The sequence below is a fragment of the Pan paniscus genome, chromosome 22 (assembly GCF_029289425.2).
Source record: "Pan paniscus chromosome 22, NHGRI_mPanPan1-v2.0_pri, whole genome shotgun sequence".
Taxonomy (NCBI): domain Eukaryota; kingdom Metazoa; phylum Chordata; class Mammalia; order Primates; family Hominidae; genus Pan; species Pan paniscus.
In genome coordinates, this window is record NC_073271.2 from 17,212,441 (window position 1) to 17,232,731 (window position 20,291).

General features: G+C 33.2%; 1 long non-coding RNA gene across 11 annotated transcripts in view; it reads right to left on the bottom strand.

The window, feature by feature from the left end:
• Positions 1 to 20,291, bottom strand: part of LOC129394953 (uncharacterized) — a 215,865-nt gene that overhangs the window by 160,491 nt on the left and 35,083 nt on the right. Inside the window, exon 5 of one of the 11 annotated variants that reach the window (XR_008622381.2) lies at positions 12,278 to 12,384. The exons of 9 other annotated variants lie outside the window; for them this stretch is intronic. This is a non-coding gene — a long non-coding RNA (uncharacterized LOC129394953). Of the gene's footprint in view, positions 1 to 11,354; positions 12,385 to 20,291 lie in introns of those variants that run through there. One more of the 11 variants, XR_008622380.2, reaches the window with a different exon arrangement.

The window sequence follows — 20,291 nt, forward strand, 5'->3', positions numbered from 1 at the left end:
TAATTTAATCTTTACTACACTCCTGGCAGATAGATGATTTTACAAATGAATGACATAGGGCAGAGAGAGAAAAAATATTTTTCTCAAGTTTACAGCTGATTTGTTGCATAACAGGAATTTGGATCCTGACTTTGCAGCTAGTTTAAATCACAGGCTTAATTCTGTGCCGTGTACTTTCTTTACTTCTCTTGTAGCTGATTATGTTTCTCCAGATTTGTATTTTTTAATCTATATTAGATTTACTTTCTACATCTTTCAGTTAACATGTTATTAAACTTTTCAAAAGTTTTAAAATTATGTGTAATTATATGTCACTTTCAAATTTGGGGAAATAAACTTGGAATGTAAATAAGTATATAATACAATTGGAAACAACCTTGTTATTTAAATGACTTCACTACTATGGATCAGAATTGTTTTTTCATCTTTGAGACAAATATATTAGAGGAAGTGGCAAATGCCCTACTATTTAGATTCTGAAAAATTCAAAAGCAATGACTCAAAACCAAAAATTCAAAACCAATAATTTCCTTAACATGACATGAGGAAATTTTCTGACTTTGCTTTCTGTTTTCGATGATTGGTGATATGTTGGGGAAGATGAAGTTTATGCAAACTGATTCCTGACACTGTCCTATGACTTTAGAACTATTCCTCATCTAGATCTTGCTTTCAAAACACTTTGTAAATTATAAATAGCGACACAATGCCCCAAATAGTAAGTACAATGTAGAGACTTACATGATATGTATTCCCTCAAAATAACAACTACAAATAAAATACCAAGATGAATCATAAGTTTAGCTATTCTTTCTGGAAACTCATTCCAGAAAGGAAATGTAAAGTTTTCGACCTTTAATCTCACCCTATTGCACTCTGTGCTTGAAGTTTCAATAAGTTTCAAGTGACACATGAGACTAGCTAGGAGACACCGTTAAGTGATGTTCACATCTCAGTTCTTAATGGGGACTTTGTTTTTCTTTGGATCTTATAAATGGCATTTCTTTCTTATTCTTCCCTCAGTGATGGCTCTAAATACTTTGAAAGACCCTCTACCAATCACTCTGGTCATACTTCATGCCGAATAGCACTGTGCTGCCCAGAAAGGAAGAAACCAAATGTGTTTGCGGCACCGACATAGAGGCATATGTCAAAATATATATGTACAAAGCCACAAGACTTATTAAAGTCATTGTCAATTTTTTGCCCTTGAAAATTTACAATTAGCTACATGGGAGTATAAAGTCATTCATCCAACTCTTTTGACTCATTCTTCTATATTGCTTTCTCTTTCTCTCTTTTTCCCTTAATGAGAAGGATAAAAATATCGTAATTTAGATGTAATGCAACATTTATCTTTGTAAGGAAAGAGACTGATAACACCGACATTTCAAGTAAAGTCTATAATTTCTTCAGAAAAAAAAGACAAATGCCATATAAACACAGCCTGTCACCAATCTTAATCTTTAGAAAACAAGGCATTAAATTCCACCAGAAAATGATCAATTACACTTTTCCTATTGAGAGACATTAATTTTATTATCATTCATCTGTGTTCTATTTATCTAATTAATATTTAAAATATTACTATTTTTAACAATTAATTAAGTTTCCTGTACACACATATACCCAATTTTCTCTATTTTTGATATTTTTTACCTCTTGAATATCCAAAAATGAGCTTAAGTTAGCATACTAAGATTATGCAACCTTGTTTCAATTTCTCTTGATAATTATCCATGACCAATTCAACAAAATTTATCTCTAAAATATTTGCCTGCTTTCACGATCGTCATCAACGCTGTCCTATAACAATCTCTCATTGGCTTTCACTTGGACAGCCTCATAATTGTTCTTTCTCCATTTGGCCCCCTTAAATAAATTTTCATCAAGCCTCAAGGATGATAGACCGAAAAGGATATATACACCTAAAAGGATATAGGTGATACACCTAAAAGGATGATACACCAAAAAGGATATATTTCCATCAAGCCTCAAGGATGATACACCTAAAAGGATATATGATACACCTAAAAGATGATACACCTAAAAGGATGATACACCTAAAAGGATATATATACACCTAAAAGGATATATATACACCTAAAAGGATATACACCTAAAAGGATATATGCCATAACCCTGATTTAAATGTCTAACTGTCACCCTGGCACATATTATGATAGTTCATCAGTGGAAAGGCTTAGTCGGAGAAACTTTTCTTTTTTTTTTCTTTGAGATGGAATCTCACACTGTCGCCCAGGCTGGGTTGCAGTGGTGCGATCTCCGATCACTGCAACCTCCGCCTCCTGGGTTCAAGCGATTCTCCTGCCTCAGCCTCCTGAGTAACTGGGATTATAGGCACCCGCCGTCACACGTGGCTAATTTTTTTTTTTTTTTGTATTTTTAGTAGACACAGGGTTTCACTATGTTGGCCAGGCTGGTCTTGAACTCCTGACCTTGTGATCTGCCCACCTCAGGCTTCCAAAGTGCTGCAATTACAGACGTGAGCCACTGCATCTGGCCAGCTGAAGAAAGTTTTTTCCACTTGAATTTTCAGCCTACCCTACTCCTTTCTCTATTATTATATAGCATAAGCTTAGAAGCTATTCCTTTCAATAGTCTCCTAGGCAATTCTGCTTCTAATATCATCACTATAACCCTTTAGCCATCCTTTCTCACTCTGACTTTACTGACAACAGTCAATCTGGTAATAGTGACAAAGTTTTTCATTCTTCCATCTCTTTGTATCACCTAGTGTAACTCTCATCACTCTCAAACTGCCACTTTACACATTATTAATAACCAAAGAAGTGGTTATTAATAGGGTTAGGGTTAATTTTCTTAGCAATGGTTATTAATATGGTTATCAATGTTGGCACAATGATAACCAAATAATTAGCTGTTAATAATTTGTAAAGTGGAAGTTTGAGAGTGATGAGAGTTAAACTAGGTGATACAAAGAGATCTCTCTGCAAACCATATTTATCTACCCTTTCATGTTAATATATTTGCCTACAACAAGAGTCAGTCCTCTGCCTGTGTGATTTTGTTAGAACACAGTTACACTTATTGCCACATATGTTGTTAATGTCTATTTTTGCACTACAAGAGTAAGGTTGAAAAATGTAAAGACCAACACATGGTCTTCAATGCCTAAAATATTTGCTATTAGGCCTATTATAGAAAAACTCCCAACCCCTGACCTACAATGTACTTTTATTCCTTCAACTACCTAATCTCTACTTACATTCAAGATCAAGATGCATTAGTTCTACATGAAAACAAAAGAATATGCATACTGCCCATTGAAATGGGGTTACCACCACTTCTCTAAGCAAGCCTTTTTTTCCTGAACAGTCATACTCTTTCAGCATACATTTATTCTATAGAAATTTCCTGTTTATTTTTCTGTCTTTGCTGTATTCTCCTTTGTAAGAGATACTTTTCAATTTTCTATCTGCATCACAAACACCTAGAGCATAGCAAGCAGATAATATTGTTTGCAGACTTGAAATGGCAGGAATAGTGCTGGCAAGTGAAGATCCCACCATTATTATCTGCCTAAAGTCAAAGGGATGACAAAGTAGTAGGAAAAATGTTGTGATTACAATTTCTTACAATACAGCATTATAATGGCACTGGTTGAAATAACGAGTAAAAAAGCAATGGAAGTTAATAAAGAGAAAAAATCTGATTACCAGAAAGTAAGTCTGTCAGGAAAGTTTTGTTCTAAGAGGAAAAAATAGATTTGAGATCCCAACCATGTGCCAAATGCATCTTGCTAGGATGGTATTAATGATCCAGTTTTCTTATTTAGCTAAAACCCTAAGAAAAGGAATAATATATCTATGCCCCCAAACTAGGAAATAGATGAATGTTACATTCTGTCACTTTCTGAAGTTCATGGCTTTTTAGACTAGATGAGAACAAGTTGCCCAAAAATCTCTTTTCCCAAAGCAGTGATGTGGGATCTGAATGGCTATTAAACAAGCTCAAGTGTGGAATGTACACATGCAAAATAGTTCGATTTATCTCTTTTTACTGCCCTAGAATGTACAGTTTTACATTTTCCTTTCCTAATGGGAAGCCGATTCCTTAATGATATCTTAGGATGCTACCATTACTTTTCATTCACTTTGATATTCTAAGGATTCTGCCCAGCCTGGATGAAAATACTAACCTCAACCCTTCTCAAATCCTATCTCCTACCCTTCCCTCAGTAGGCTTGTACTTGGGATTGTGAAGTGGATGAGGAAAGGTAGCTGGGTTTTCACTAGGTTTTGAACTACAGATTGTTAGAGTGGTGGATGAGGGGTGGGGAGGGCATGATTTGGTTCTAGGACAAACTTTTCTCTGTTAACTTCCAGTATCCAGTTCTCTCTTTTTTATATAACAGCATTTTAAGTATTGTTAATATAACTCTATCCTATCTCTCAGTTCCTGCATTAAGAGAAAAAGACTATATACAAATAATATATCCCTCATAAGTATCAAACTCAATAAATAAATGTACCCAATAAATACAACATTGAAATATAAGAATATATTTTTAGTATATTTGTTAACTATGTAATTTGAATAGATTAACTGAATACATTTTTAATGTATTCAGGAATGTGAAGAATACATTCACAGAAATACATTTTGAAATGTTCTGCCATATTTTCAATAAAAGACATATGAACAATAATACATCTGCAGGGAAAATAGTCTTGAGTTTTTTTGTTTTTGATTAAGGAATTTATAAGGGCTTTTTACATCCTCTATTGGTTTTTGAAGGCTGTTAATAACTCTGGGTTTGAAGGTATTCTCTCCTCCTTTTCAAGCATACAACTATCCCTTCTCATTCTGGAGACATGGGCTGCTTAAACCAGCATTTCACCCTCAAATATTTCCAGCAAAGAAAGAACCAGGCTCTGTGCTCACAGTTGTCCCCAACAAACAGGTGATACATGTCAAGTTTTCCTATGAATAGTCTACCCATACTGTCCCCAGCCTGGTTATATTGCTAATTCCACAATTTAGCAAACTCCTTGCCAGAGATCAAGATCTCAGTGTCCTCTACCTGCATACAATGCAGCCCTCAAAAAGAATGAGATCATGTCCTTTGCAGGGACATGGATGGAGCTGGAGGCCGTTATCCTGAGCAAACACACACAGGAATAGAAAACCAAATAGTGTATGTTCTCACATGTAAGTGGGAGCTAAATGATGAGAACACATGGACACGTACAAGAGAACAACAACACACATTGGGGCGTTTTGGAAGGTGGAGGGTTGGAGGAAGAGGGTCAGGAAAAACAACTGATGGGTATGAGGCCTAATACATGGGTGATGAAACAATCTGTACAACCAGCCCCCATTACAGAAATTTACCTATGTAACAAACCTGCACTAATACCCCTGACCTTTTAATAAAAGTTAAACACATATAAATAATAAATATACATATGTATATAATCTCTTGATATTGAAGAGTGTGTGTGTATATAATATATATTTTATATGTGTATATATATATATTATATATACACAAAGTGTGGCAGTCAGGGCCATAAGAATGCTCAGGGGAACTCAGGACAGAGCAGGGATCTCTGCAATGAGGTGAGACAAGGGATAAAATTAAGGAAATTATGTTATTTCAATGTTAAATGGTGACCCAGAAGGCACAGAGCTTGAGGATGCTCAGATCGCACCAGTTATTAAACTCTAACTCAATATGAACATATTTTCCTCCATCTTAGAGGCTCAGGATCCTTTTTTGTTTTAAGAGAGAAAGTCTTTCTATGTTGCTCCGGGCTCAAATGATATTCCAGCCTCAGCGGAATACATTTTAGTCGCTCGTTTTCAAGTCTTAAGAGTTTCTCAAGTGATCATCTATTCTGTTCTGCTACCCTACACACACACACACACACACACACACACACACACACACTTCAAAATCAAGAGATTGCCCCCTTCCTTGGTTTGGGAAATGGAAAATAAAACATCTCAGAAATCCCAAAGCAACATAATTCTTCATTTACTTTTCCCTAAAGGCTATATAGATGGAGATAGATAGGTGGGGACCTGGGGTGATGGTTGTGGAATACCAGAACCAGCGTGGCCATCTGTTAATAAATTCTCAGAAACAATTATGCTTATGATTTTTATGGTTTCTTGGTCATGTCTTTGGAATATGAAATATTGAGTGTCTCTTTTTCTTCATTCTTGAATTCTAGTTGAAAAAGCCAAAGCAACTGGAAAGATCCATTCAAAATTACATCTTATAAGTATTAACAATACTTAAAAAGAGAGGGAACGCTGGTTGAGAAAGTCACATGAATCTGAATAGTAAAATGTACGGAGACACAAAAGGACATGGTGTGTTGAACAACCCTGAATGCCTAGAATTTTGGAATGTAAAAATCAAAAAGTAAAGAGGAGAAGGTGAAGAGGGAAAGGTTTTCAGGAAACAGATGAGCAAGTGTCTTACATGCTCTATTTAAAGTTTCAAACATAGTCAAGAAATTTGTTTTTTTATATTAAAGCATATTCTCATCTAGATATGAGAGAAATTTTCAGAAATGTGTCTCACATTATTTGCTTTAAGCAATTCTACCAAAATTGAATATCTTTATCCATTGGATCTAAAGAGACTCATGGCTGGGCGAAGTGGATCACACTTGTAATCCAAACACTTTGGGAAGCCCAGGAGGGAGGATCCTTTGAGCCCAGTAGTTTGAGGCCAGCCTGGGCAACATAAGGATACCCAAGCTCTACCAAAAAAAAAAAAAAAAAAAGTAACCAGGCGTGGTGGCTCATGTCTGTGGGCCCAGCTACTCAGGAAACTCAGTGGGGGAGGATCTCCCAGGAGGCTGAAGCTGCAATGAGCTATGATTGTGCCACCGCACTCCAGCCTGAGCAATAGAGAAGATTGTCTCAAAAGATATAAATAAATGAATAATTAAATGAATTATAAAGAGCTTCACAAGTATAAAGGGTAAAATTTATGTAAAATATATTTTTATTATTTTCACAATGTCTTACTTAAAACAGGAAAGATTCTCAACATGATTTTTATACACTTTAAATTTTAGCATCGAAATTTGAATAAAGATGTTGAAAATAGTTCAGTTTACAGCTCTGTGGGGAAACTCCCGAGAACTAGATGGTTGGAACAAATATCAAATCAGAAAGATATTAAAGATGGCTGAACAAGAGCAGACCATTAGGTGGAATATATAGAAATCAGTTAACACCAAAAAAAGTAAGTGTGCTGCATGTTCTGAAGCTATAAATTACCCTGAATTACTCACCTATCTAAAGAATATGATCTCTGTGGGTTTTTAAGTGGATATTAAAGGAAGTCTCATTATGCAAAGAGCAGATTTTTATAACTCTGGAAAGAATATGCCAAATAGTATAAAAATCTGGAAGCATGGTTGAATAACATTATCAGTTTCCAAAGATAAAATAGGAAATTCTAAGAATAAAAGTGTTGTCCATTTTTATGCTACATTCTCCAGTAAAAATAGCCAATGTTTCAAGTGATGACAATAAGTAGGGACTGAGAAGTATAAATTTATTCTATTAGTAAATGATATTACATTGTCAAAGTGAACAATGTATATTTGATTAAAATGTACAAATATGAAGAATCACAAAGTGGAATCTTTATAATAAGACTCAAATATTGAAATTTGATTAAAAATAAATGAAGCATGAACATGATTTTTTTCTTTTTTATTGATAAATATTCTCTGATGGGAAATATCTATTGAAATTTTTTAATGTCTAAAAAGTTGTTTTCATTTGTAATAAAATGAATATTATATAAGCATAAATATTTTAAATATTAAATTAAAAATTTTTATATGCTTCAATATTACATTCATAAAAGATGTTTAAAGAATCTACTGACAAGATAATCAGTAGAGATACATTTATATTTTACAAATTAAAAAAGGGCCAGGTAAAAGGTAATTTTAACGTGCAGATAAGGTTTTGAAAAGAGGTGAATAAGTCTAAATACGTATGCCAATGAAATTGTCTACTCTAATTGGATAAATTTTATTTTGAGATGTTAATATAAACTTTGTTTAACTCAGGAGAAAAATATATTTAGGCAAACACTACAAAGCATAAAACTTGCTGCTCAAAAAATCTAGATGGAAAGCTAGCCTTTAGAGAAGTATTCAATTAAAGTATAATTTTCTTTTTTTTCTTTTTTTTATTATACTTTAAGTTCTAGGGTACATGTGCACAAGGTGCAGGTTTGTTACATATGTATACATGTGCCATGTTGGTGTGCTGCACTCGTTAACTCGTCATTTACATTAGGTATATCTCCTAATGCTTTTCTAGTGTGTTATATTTTAGCTGAGAGTAAGAACCTAATTTCTTAGTGGAAAAAAGCAAATGTAGACAGTCAAGGTAAGGTGTTTCAAGTAAAGGAGAAAGGAAAAGGCAAGCCTCATGGCCTTTGTATCACTTGGAAGTCATACTTTATGTCATCATCACTAGTGACGACACACGTCTCTTAATATCACTAAGTCCTCTGGCTCTACTTTGTATGTATGGCACGTGGATATCAATCATTTCTAATATTTGAGTTTTGGAAACAACCTTACACATTAAGTTTATGTAATCTCTAATCATCAAAAATTGCAAAGTCTTCATTGTGCCCTGCAAGCCTCTGCTAATCTTCAGGTTTTCACTAGCTCTAAATTTACTCTTATGGTAATTTATATAAAACCATTTCCTATAATAAACTGCATATATAATTGAAAAGGATTTGCAATTATGATAAAATAATTATCTAATTGCTTTAATTCTCCATTATTTTCCTAGTATACTACTGAATTCCTGAATTTCCAATTCAATGTGTGCCCTAACTTTAACAGTGTTACTTTCAACGACTTACTCTCCACATAGATTCTCATGCTATTTAATTTTAGTTATGAGCAAATATAACTATCTTTATTGAATCATGTAGGATGTTGATATAAAATTTGTTTGCAGCTTATCTATTATATTTTGAGAATTATAATACAAATCATAATACAAGAGGTATGTGCAAGACATGAAGATCAAAAAATAAACACAAAAGTAAAGTTTTAACCCACAATTTCACAGTCTTACAGGGAAGATAGACACATATCAGGTAGTATAATAATGTGTGAAGTGCAATAACAAAGATTCAGATAACACTGAGTCCACAATGAAAATACACTACTCAGACTTGGGAAATCAGAGGCGGTTTTCTAGGTAAGGTGATGACTAAGCTGGCCCTAAAAGAACACACTAGGAGAAGTGTAATGTGGGACTGGAGAGATGAAGGAAAAGGTGTTTCAGGCTGAAAGAGCCATAGGAACAACAAGAAATAATTATATACATGGAAAATGTTCAGGAAATTAAAAGCAGGAACAGAAGCATAAATTCTAGAGGAAAAAGATTCAAATAATAAGATAGAAGAGTGCAGTCATGAAGATTCCTCTCAATTGAAGTGGTTTTAGAAACTGAAGGATTGGAATATAGAAAGATATTTGATGTGGGGAGTTAGGGAGGGCGAGGTGATAAACATTACTCCGAGATTTGGACTTTGGGTGGAAGATCATAATGGCAAAAAACCACATAGGAATACAGAACAAAAGGGTACTGCTTACATAGTTTATCCATTAGAGTTGTAAGACTGCAATCAGTAGAAGACAATGTTGGCTATCTTAGGTAGAAAGGAAACTTGTTGGGAATAGTAGGCAGCCTCTAGGATGTTTCCCAATCATGTGAATCCCCTAGGATTCACAGCCTTGTATAATCCCCTTCCACTGACTGTGGGCTGAATTTATTGACTTACTTCTAATGAACAGAATAAGCTGAAGTGATGGGATATTACCTCAGGGATTAGGTTAACAAGAATGCTGTGGTTTTAATCATGGATGTTCTCTCTTTCCCTCTTAGATCACCAACCCTCATAAAACCCAGCTGCCATGCTGTAAGAAAACCTTGCAGAGAGGCCCACATAGCAAATTTGGAAACAAACTTTCTGAGGTCTGCCAACAGCCACATGAGTGAGCTCACCTGCCCCAGCTGGGGCTGGCAATAGCTGCAGCCCCACCAACAGCATGATTGCAATCTCATTAGAAAACTAGAGCTGGAGGCACCCAGCTAAACCACTCCCAAATCCCTGAGCTACGGACACTGTAAGACACAATCAACGTGGTCATTTTGAGTTGTTTGATTTTGAGGTAATTTGCTTTATATCAACAAATAACTAACACAGGAAGATATCAGACGGGGCATAGTTAGAATAGTAGCCATGAAAATAGGACAGCATCCAGAAAAGAAACCAAAGCAGCAAGAACTGCTCAACCATGCAAGCGGGATGCCATCGTTGAAATAAGTGGACTTCAAGTTTTTGGTCCTTGTATTACAATATCCAGAATGATGGAGAGAGAATCCAGTTGTCTGTTTCAGAAACATGCTCACCCTTAGACCACAATATGGTAAATTAAAATACCTGCAAAAATAGCCTTTTACATTCTCTAAGCACTCCTTTTGCATCTGCAGTGAGAGGGCAGAGCTCCTGGACTGACAAAAATGCATTCAAATGAGAGAGAGAGCTTTTTCCAAAATGAAACCAAGCAGCTGTCCAGAAAGACAAACTGGTGTTGGGTATACAACACAGAGTGGATGCCCACTGTCTGGGGAGGAAGGAATCTACTACTGGACAGAGTAACGTTTTTATGACATCCAGGTGAAGATGTGCATGAACAGTTTACTATATGGGTCTAAGCTTAAATGAGAGAAGCCAGGACATAGTTGAGAGTCATCAGCACTTAGCTGGCATTACAGTAAAGATAAATGTATTGTTTCATTTGTGGGAAGCAGGTCAAATAAGAAAAGACTTTAACTGATGGTGGGATGCTATGAAGTACCAACAATGCAAAGAAATATTTCAAAGAAATATCAACATTTTAAAGAAAAAGAGAAGCACATAGAGGTAATAAGAAATAACAGTAATTTGAGAAGAATCAACAGAATCTTGGGCACCAAAGTCAAGGAGAAGAGAATTTCAAAGAAGTGACTGGCAGTATCAGTTGTACTAGAATATTTCAGTAAAATATCAACTACAAAATGGCCTTTACTTTTGGAAATCAATGTTGATAGATACCTTTCCTGAAAACATGTCAGTCATATCAATATCAATATCAAAATCGTGTTCATAAAAGTTGGTGGCTATTCCTTGCACTTAGAATCAAGTTCCAAGTTCTAGGCTTACTTTCAAAATTCTCACATAATATATCTACTCAATTTAGCACCTGTAAAGACTGCTTATCTCCCTGGCAAGATTATATTTCACTTCAAAGATGGAGACTGTATCTTGCTTTTCTATCTACTGTAATATCTACCCTAATATGAAGAATATAGGAAGTTATCAATAAATCCATTTTTGATAAAAGGTGTTTACATTGTTCATTCTATTACATATCATTTATCTTCCTCTCTATTTTTATAAAATCTAGACTGTTAATAAGCCAACTTGAATACAGTTTAAATTAAAAGCTGACACTAAACAAAGTCTTTCTAGTTCACTTGCTCTCTCTCAGGCATGTGTGTCTGAATTTCCATGGAGTCAATAAAAGAGAGTTATAGAGTTCACTATATCTTTAATCTTTTCCCTCTTGTCTACTAATTGCAAAGAAAGCAGACTGAGTCTAGATACTGTTAGGCTGTTTATAATTATCCACCTTTGCTTGACTATGTATCCTTTCTAGTACAGAAAACCAATCAACAAACAAACAAAAAAAACAACCAATTGTCACTGTGTGATTTATTTCCTAAACTAAACCACCATCAAACAGATAACTACACAAATATAAACACAACTTTTTAACAGGCAACATTAAGTAATGTGTGAAAAATAAGCTTTAATATTGAAAAAAAGAAGTAAGCCTAAAAAAATGTTGTAATGTGTGCAATGTACACCATTTCTGCTTTTAATTTAAGAGGTGTTATGTTTGAAGATTTACTGGTCCATTGTAACAGCAGAGCAAAAGGGTTAGAGGAGTACTTGGGGTCAACAAGATTCCAGTTTTTCTTTACTCTTTAAGCCACTTTTCTAATAATCATGCAAACTTGGGGAAAATATTTCATAAACCTAGTTTTAAAAGTAAACTCTTTTTAGTATTTGTTTTAGTTACTTTGGTTATATATTTGGAAGATCTTTTCGCAGGTTAATAGAAATACTGATTTGTTTCAGTGTCTCCCAACGTTAATATTTTATAAGTCTTACATGCAATTTGTGACATGACTTATTTAAAGTTAGCGGGAGAGCAGCCATCGTCCTTTGCCAATTCCAGTTCGCATACTAAATGCAGGCATTCTCATGCAGTACAGCACCTGCATAAATTTGAAAAATTGAGAATCATGAAAATGGTATTTCAATAGCAGTTCAGTTCAGCAAATGGACAAAATTTATCATGCGACATAACACCTTGAACAAGGTTAGTGCCCTGTGGAAACCATATTTCCCTGAAAAAGATTTTGTTGTTGATGATGATGATTTTCAATAAATACATACATAATCCTTCAATTGCACATTTTTTTCTCTCATATCTAGATAGTGCTAAATTATAGGTCAATATCATAAAAAGAAAGAAAAAATTATAGCTACAGTAAAAATAATGTATAAGAGGCATGTAAACAAATAACACACATACACAGCTAAATGGGAGAGAGCCAACAACTCTTTTTAAATAGTGAGTATCTGATGGAATTTTATTTTACAAAATGTGTTAATGCTTGCTAATGTTTTTAATATTTTTATCCATTCCCAAATTCAAAGGTAATGACAATTCTGACAAGACAAGAAATTAGAATATAGTTACATGAATTATACAGCTAATAGTCATTTTGTGCTCTTTCTTTTTAAACAGGGAAAACTGTCCCATTTTAGTACACACAAAGAGAGAGACACACAGAAAGAGTGAGAGACAGACAGAGAGAGGTACACACACACACACACACACGGAGTAAAATAGTCTGCCCCTACTGTCAAGTTAAAAATTATCAATTATGAGGAATTTGGCAAGTGTGGATACTTTGCAGAACTTGAAAACGTGTAATAAACTTTAAAAGTTTGTCTGTAATAAATGGTTTCTTCATCTGTGCTCCCATCCCATACTCATCCTCTTTCTCTCTCTCTCGTACACAAACCATAGAGTTCTTTTCACAAGGAATCAAAGCAAAGCAAATTACTGAAATTTCTGGAAGAGCTCAATCTTTCTTAGCACTGAAAATAACAGATATGGGCAGAAAACTTTATAGGGGACTCAGGAAATAAAATAAATATATTTTTGAACATAGCAATAATTTTTACTTGGCCTGTAAAAATTTGTAAAGTTTCTATTTTGTTTGATTGTGATGGAAGGGTTCATATGGTATAATTGGCCCCTATGTTTAAAATTGCACCTATATAAAATTATAATCTGCAAGGTAATTAACGTAGTACTTTGTAATTCCTATTTTTACAATTTTTTTTTTTGAGACGAAGTCTACCTCTGTTGCCCATGCTGGAGTACAGTGGCGTGATCTTGGCTCATTGCAACCTCCACCTCCCAGGTTCAAGCTATTCTTCTGCCTCAGACTCCTGAGTAGCTGAGACTACAGGTGCCCGCCACGATGCCCCGCTAATTTTTTGTATCTTTTAGTAAAGACAGGGTTTCACCATGTTGGGCGGGCTGGTCTCGAACTCCTGACCTTGTGATCTGCCTGCCTCAGCCTCCCAAAGGCGTGAGCCACCGTGCCCTGCCTTAAAAATTAATTTTTAAGATGCATGTTAAAAAATAAGCTTAAAGCAGCCGTTTTTCAAAGGAGAAGTCAAAATTCTTTAGGGGGATATAGCAACTACAGTTGTCCCAGTAATTGAGGGGAACGTCTTCCTCTTCAGCTTGATGACTACCAGGGAGATGACAAAAGAAAGTCTGGCAGGCTTTCTGCGACCCTTATGCTTGATTTGATTTAACAATTATTTAAACGTTGATAAGTATCTCTGGAACTATTTTAGGAAATTATATTTGAACTTTGAATCTTTTTATTGTGCAAGAATGTATCTGTGATAGTATGCATAATTTTCTATACATATGTATGTTATGTGTGTATATATGAATACACAAATGTATACAGATACATTCATGGGGGATATTGGAACTGCCTCAAGTGCACATATACACACACACTCACTCTCTCACACACACAAACACACATGTAAGCCTTCATTCAATGGTTTAAATTTCCTGTGGAATCTTGTTTAAAGGATTTTATGGCATAATTTTTGCACATTAAAATGGCATAAGATTTTCTTTAATAACATTTTATTTAGATACTGTGAACTAGGTAGTATGAGAATATGATACATTTCTCATATTCAACTAATACAGGCAAGTCTAATCTTATTAACAGTGCATAATTGAATGTCTATGACATGCTAATAGGTAAATGTATTATTGCTATTAATACAAAAGTGACCTGAACTCTTATTACATGTGTAGCTTATCATGCTGCCTATATAAGAAGAATATAGCTTATTATCCTGATGACATAGAATAAATATAAAAATAAAAACAATTTTATAGTTTGATAGATAGTGGAAAGACAGTATTTTGCTTTGGAAGTACTAAGAGATATGAAAGTCAATAGTGCCATCTTTGTACCATTTATCTTTAACTATTTCTTCTGTCAGATACTGGTGACAGAAAAAATGATCAAGATGTCTTTCTTCCCTCAGAAAATCTAGAGTCTTATTTTCATGTTCCCTATTTTCTGTCCTTCCCTCCCAAACATATTTTCCCTGCTTGCCAATATTTCACCTTCGTTTCTGGCAACAGACACAAGCACATTCATACAGCAGCATTGTAGAATTTCCTTAAAGTGACCTTGATTGTGTCAAGCATGTCAATGACAATACTTTTGTGGTAGTCTCTTTACATCCTAAGTAATCTAGGACTAGCTGTAGTCAGAGATAATTCATTTATAAGAATAAGAAAATGCTTAGGAGTCGATGTGTTTTCTCTAATGAATAGTTCAAAAATTCATTTGTTTTAGAAATAGATGTGTTCATTTATGCCTTTATTCACTTTAGAAATATTTATAATCTGATCTATCTGGGCTGAACACTCTGCTATGAATTTAAAAATCAGAGGATATAAGAGTCTAAAGTAGAGACAATTAAGTGAACAAGTAAAATATAAAGAAAAAACGGCTACAGAAAATAATTTCAGACAGGGAGAGTGTGCCAACTCTTTCTGCAGTGTTGCAAGAAAGCTTCTGTGAGGAGGTCATAATTGAGTTGATTATTTAAGGTTGAGTAGGATTTTACCAGATGGTACCTCACATTGGGGATGTGGGAGGGGAAGTCACTTCTGCCAGAGGAGAAATCACATGAAAAAGCGTAGAAGAGAGAAAGGATAAAAATTTTAGAGACTTGAAGTATATAAGAAGAGACTTGTGTGTTAACACTAAGATACATAAATCCTAGACAATAGGAGGTATTTAAAACATAAAGTAAGGAAATGTCATCCTTAATTTTTGTTTTAAATTTTAACTTTTAAATGCTTGAGTGAGCATTTTAATTTCGTGTTTTTAGTTATAATCCTCACACTTTATAGGGAAAATATTTTGAGTCATATAAGATTGGCATTCCTCTGGAGTGTTTTCATAATATACTGAATCTCATTTGTCCTTTAATTTGTCAGACTAAATTGTTATTTCTTGCTTATAGCTTTACATCCCTTGTGATTCAAGGATAAGAATGATATTTCTTATACACTTAGAGGGCCCCTAGGATTTCAAATACAATAAAATTGTAACAATTATTTGGTGTATAAATGAATGAATGATCCACTCTTCCTCTCTCTTTGCTCCTGGGAAGTACTTGCTCCTTATCCAGTATCTTACATCTCAGTAAAGGTCACCACAATTTAATCAATTGCTTGGGACATTTACCTGGAATTTTGTTTTTAACTCCTTTCCTTCACAACACACATTAATCCATGAGAAAATCCTATTAGTTTTTTTCTTCATATTATGTCATGAATTTAACAACTTTTCACATGCTCAACTATTGCCTGAACTATTACAATTTCTTACTGACTGATGTTCTCAGGTTACACTTGACAGTTCCCGTGGAGGAGTGTTATCTTTTAATATAAATGTAAATCTGATCACATTGCTGTGTTCCTCAACATGGTTTTTTTGGTTCCACATCTGTCTATGATGTAGAAAACTGAAAAGAGCATCATTCCCACTTAAACAATTAAAGGCCAGATACACTACAAAATTAAAGCTTTCTTTGAACCCATAAGTCAATTTCTACTATTCCACATATAATATTTAACATTCAATAACAAAATAAGCAATAATTAAAACACAAAAAAAGGAAGAAAAAAGGATTACTAACAGACAAAGCAATCACTGGAACCAGACTCAGGAATGACCCCATGTTGGAATTCACAGAGAGACAATTTATAATAACTATAATTAATATGGTAAACTACCAAGTGCAGCATGGAAAAATATATGGGGAATTTCAAAAGATACAGAAAAGATATTTAAAAAGGTGAAATGGGGATGCTAGGCAAAACACAGACACTAGACACTGACAAACACACACACACACATCAGCACTACTGAGAATAGAATTACTTAATTGGAAGCCAAAGCAATATACGTTACACAAACAAAACATGAGAAATATAGTATCTAAAATAAAAGAAGTGTGGGACAAAAACACACAGCGTAAAACACACAGTATAATCTGCATGTAATTTGACAGAGAAGAGAAAGGATGGATGAGAAAAACAGGACACCAGACTCCCCCGTAAAAGCGCATTCACACACACACACACAAATAAAACTCTGTGGAAACCACTAATATAAAAGTAAATATAAAAAATATTTGTTTTTCTTATGTTCAATGACTCTAAAACAGAGGTCCTCAAGCAGGAAAAATTTTGCCCCTCAGGGCGCATTTGGAAATCTCTGTAAACACTTTTTATTTTTAAGTTGGAGAGTAGGGGGTGCTACTAGAATCTAGTGGGTAGAGACAAGAGATGTTGCTAAACTATATATAGTACTGTAACACAGGACAGCTCCCAACAGCAAAGAATTACCTGATCCAAAATGTAAGTAATGTTGGTACTGAGAAACCCTGTTAAAATATAGTGGATGTTCTAAAGGAAAATGGTAGTGTATTATGTGGCTTTATAACATAGTTAAAATTAAAATGTGTGAACATAATAGCACAAAATTGGGATAAATGGATTGGAAATAGAAATCTGTGAAGTTTTACAATAAAGGTAAGATGACATAATATTATTTGAAGAAAGCCTGTAATATTAAAGATGATATTGTAAATCCAAAGGTAACCATTAATATTGTTTTTGCAAAGATAATGTGTGGGTCCAAATAATAAGGAAATATTGGAAATAATATTTAATAAAAAATAAACAAACACACACAACTAATCCACAAGTGAGAAAAAATTTTTAAATGGAGGTCAGGGGATGGAAAAAGCAGATCGAATAGAAAGAAGTTACTAAGATGGTGGATTTAAATTCAACTATGTCAAAAATTATATTAAATGTAAATGGTCTAAATACAACAATTAAAAAATATAGATGGTCAAATCAGATAAAGCCATATTAAATACAAAGACATATACAAGATAAAAGTACAAGGATAAAAAAATAAATACCATGCAAACAATAAACAAAAGAATGCCATAGAGGCAAATTTTTAACTGACAAGCTTGACATTAGAACAAGGAATGTTATTAGCAATGAATTGCAACATTACATAACAATAAAAAGGTTAATTCACAAATAAAAATGTTTAAACTTTATAAATGAATAGAACTGAAACTAGAAATAGAAAAATGTACAATTATTGTTGAAAACGTGAACACTTCACTCTTAGTAACTGGTATACCAAATAAAGAGAACATCAGTAAGAATATAGAAGACCTGAACAATGCTCTCAATCAATTGACCTAATTAATATTTATACCATACTCATTCTAAAATATCAGAGTATATATTATTTTTATCTATACAGATCATATTTAAAAGATAGATGGCTTTCTCAACCAAACAAAACCACAAAAATGTCAAAATAATTAAAATTAGAGCAATTGATGTTCTAACTTTAAAAGAATTTAACCAGAATTCAATAGCAGAAATCTGAAAAAATCCCCTCAAATTTAGAAGCTGAACAATTTATTTTTAAATGGCAGATTTGTCAAAAAGAAAGACACCAGGGGAATTGATAAATACTTATTTGAATGAGAATAAAAACATATCAAACAATATTAATTTAGTGTTTAGGGAAAATTTTACAGCCTTAAAAGTTTACAATAGAAAAGAGGAAGGATAACCTCTCAAATAGAGGTTTAAATGTTCACCTTAAAAAACTTTAAAAAGAAGAGAAAATTCACTAGAATAAAGTGAAAATATACAAACAATGAAGAAAAGAGATAAACTAAATTAATTTTGTAAAAGAAAAATGATAGAGAAAATTTTGTTTAAAATCTGGTTATTTGAAAAGATCAACAAAATTTATAATCCCCTAGCCTAAAGTGAAAAAAATAAAGAAAGAATACATAAATCATCAATACCAGGAATGAAACAGTGGCCACTGTTATACATCATAAAGACACATTAGAAGTATAACAATACACTATGATAAAAAATTAATACCCCTAAACTTGACAACTGAGGTGGAACAGCAAATTTATTGAATGACAAAAATTACCAACGCTCACTCAAGAAGAAATAGGTATACTAAGTAGTCATAAGCCTATTACAGAAACTGAATTATTAAAATATTTTCTATAAAGAAAACTTTAGGCTCAGATGCTGTGAAAGCATTTGCCACCAAATTTTAAAGAAAAAATAATATAAATTTTCCAAAAACTTTTCTAGAAAATACAAGCAAGGAAAATACCATTCACCTCATTTAATGAGGCCATAATTATCCTAATAAAAAAAACTAACGCCATCTACCAAAAACATACAAATACCATATTGTACAAATATTATATGTAATGAAGAAAGACTGAATTCTTATACACAAAGATCAGAAACAATACAAAGATGATCATTCTATACATTCTTACCACTTGTATTCAAAACTGTACAGTGCAAAACATTGATGAGAGAATTAAAGAATATTTAAATAAAACATATTTGTGGATTTGAAAATTCAATATTGTTAAGATGGCAGTTCTTCCACAACTTGTCTATCCATTCAATCCAAATACAATAAAATTACAAAAAATTGTTTGGCTTTTGTTTTTAGAAAACAACAAATGGATTCTAAATTTTATCCAGAAAAAGAAAGGAATTATAATAGGCAAAACAATTTTGAAAAATAATAAATAAGAGTAATCTCTTCAAAGACTCCCTTAAAAAATAAAGTAACAAGCCATTGACTGGAGTAAATTATTTACAAAACAAATTTCAACATGAACCTCTAACCAAAATATATAAGATATTCTCAAAAGTCAATAATAAGACAAAAAGTAGTTCAATTAATAATGGGCAAAATATTTAAACAGAGAATTGATTTCAGAAAAAGATACATGAATTGCAAATAAGTTTTTAAAAAGAGGTTCAATATCATTAACCTATATGGAATTACAATGAAATATCAATATGCTTGCAAGTTCACACAAAATTTTGGCTTGTGGTTTCTTCTAGAAATGTTAGCCTTAACTTTCCCACTGAATTTAGTGATCCATTTTGAGTAAATTGATAAAAGACACGGGTCAAGTCAATGCTTTTTAGTTTTCCATACTGAGATCAAATTTTCTGAGCACCACCTGTTGAAAAGGCGATTGTATTTCCATTTGAATTGCCTTTGCATCTTTATTGAAAATTACTTGACTAAATATATCTGGTCTATTTCTGGAATTTCTATTTATACCATTGTTTTAAGCTTCAATCTTTTTGTCAATACCACACTATCTTAAATATTGCAGCTTTATAATATGTTAGAATCAATTGTCATGACTCCTTTAATTTTATTATACTATTTGCTTTTACGTTTTACTTATTTTTTCTCATGTATTAAAACACAAAATCCATAATGGCAAAGGCAAATATTGTCTATTTATGTTGATTTTGTTCACTCCATTTTTTCTAGTCACTAGAATAATGCTAGGCATATGACAGATGCTCAATGAATATTTGTTGAATGAACAACAACATATGAAAAGCATTTTTAAATTAGAAGCACCATATGAATGAAGA